The sequence below is a fragment of the Neophocaena asiaeorientalis genome, unplaced genomic scaffold, assembly GCF_003031525.2.
Source record: "Neophocaena asiaeorientalis asiaeorientalis breed wild unplaced genomic scaffold, Neophocaena_asiaeorientalis_V1.1 scaffold1247, whole genome shotgun sequence".
NCBI classification, from domain to species: Eukaryota; Metazoa; Chordata; class Mammalia; order Artiodactyla; family Phocoenidae; genus Neophocaena; species Neophocaena asiaeorientalis.
The window spans coordinates 191,859-193,612 of NW_020174329.1; the positions used below are offsets into that span (position 1 = coordinate 191,859).

Below are 1,754 nucleotides of genomic sequence, written 5' to 3' on the forward strand. Positions count from 1 at the left end.
GCAGCTCCGGTGGACCCGGGAAAGCCGAGACCTTACTAAGGATATAGGGTCGGGGCACTCAGGACGAGGGGCCAGGCGGACGACATGCAAATGCGCGGCGCGGAGTTTGCATTTTCCGACGAGGCCGGCGGAGGTGAATGGAGTTGGGGGAGGGTTGTCTTTAGAGACTGAGGAAGGGGTCAGGGCTGGGTGAGGGGGAAGAAGGGGGCCAACAGCTTCTGGGTTCCCCGGGCTGGGGATCCCAGAGCGCGGTAGTGGGAGGGGAGAAAGGGAAAAGTGCCGGTGGGCGCCGGCTGCGGGCTCATTTCTTTAGGCAAAACCGTCTGCCCGGCACAGAATGCGGGTAGAACCTGTAGCGTCCAGGACCCCTCGCCTGCCGGCCCCTGGTCCCGTCCTTTCCTCAAGACCCCAGCCCGTCAGCCTGGCTTTTCCTGAGCGTGCCCTGTGCCCCGCCCCCGCGCCTCAGCCAGGAGCCGCGCACGCAGCTACTCACTCTTCCTGTGTCTCAGCACTCTCACTTCTAGGGGCCGACAGGAGAGAAGTGACAGCGAAGTTAGGAGAGGGAGGGGGCCGGGGTGAGGCTAGGACATCACAGAGAGCAAGAGAGGGCCAGGGAGGACAGGAGGAGGGGAGATGCGCGGGGGCAGGCGGGGCGGGGGGGTGGTGGTGAGAGGAGGAACTTTCCGGTCCGTCTGACCCTGGCTCAGGCTGCTCTGGGGCTCCACAAGGGTGGTCCGCTCAGTTCCCAGCTTTGTTGGTGCCCCTGAGGGCTGGGATGGGCTGCCATTGGCCCTGGCCCCCTAGCAAGGGCCTCAATCTTGGCATTGGGATGGGATAGGGCACCCAGCCCAGGCTCTGCTGCGAAGGGGTGTCTGGAGAAGCCCAGAGTCCATTTTTCTTCTGTTCCTAGTTTCAGCCTTGCTCCAGGCTGCCAAGAGAAGGCACTGACCTCAAAGCTGGGGGCCTTTCTGGATGCTCAGCTAACGGTGGACATGCTACCATGGGCTGTGGTCTGCAGGGGCTGCAGCTCCATAGGTACCCCAAGGAGCCCAGGCTGGCCCTACCCTGGACGCTACTGCAGCCTTGCATCCCTAGCCAGGGAAATGAAGCTTTGGATGATATCACTAAGCATGGTCCCCAAACCGAGTGGCTGCGTGAGGGGAGCAGCTCGGCCACCCCCTGCCGGGCTGGAACGGGGGCATCAGCACCCAGATACCGCCTCCTGGGCCTCCCAGGAGCCCCGGCGTGCAGGAGGCTGTCCCGCATTTCAGAAGAGAAGCCCAGGAATCCCGGTCACCAGTCTAGCTCTTAAAAAGGATGCTCGGGGATTCAGCAGGAGGGGGAGGGCAGCGCACGGTGGGTCACTGGCCTGGACCCTATAGCCAGGCCTGGGGCCGTGGCTAGCTTGGGAGAACAAGGGAAAGCAGCCAGGAGTGGAAGAGTGACTCAGGATAGATGTGGGGCAGGAAGAAGGTTGGCCAGCAACCCTGCCTCCTTGAAGCTAATTCTACTTCTCTGAGTTTCCCCCTAGCACCACCAGCTCATCAGAAACAGCAGCCAACAGAGCTGGGAGGCCTTCCCTACTGGGTGGAAGGCAGGGCCGGAGAGGGAAGGGGACTTGCCCCAGGTCACACAGCCCTGTCCTGCTCTGGCAGGACCTAAAGCAACCCCAAGCCTCCCCTTAGGGTCAAGTCCTCATTGGGGTGGGGCTGCAGAGAGAGCAAAAGAGGAAGCACCAGGGCTGTGCCAGCTGT

General features: G+C 62.7%; 1 protein-coding gene across 1 annotated transcript in view; it reads right to left on the reverse strand.

The window, feature by feature from the left end:
* ESPN (espin) overlaps nucleotides 1–1,754 on the reverse strand; it is a 29,373-nt gene that overhangs the window by 7,694 nt on the left and 19,925 nt on the right. The window lies entirely within an intron of this gene.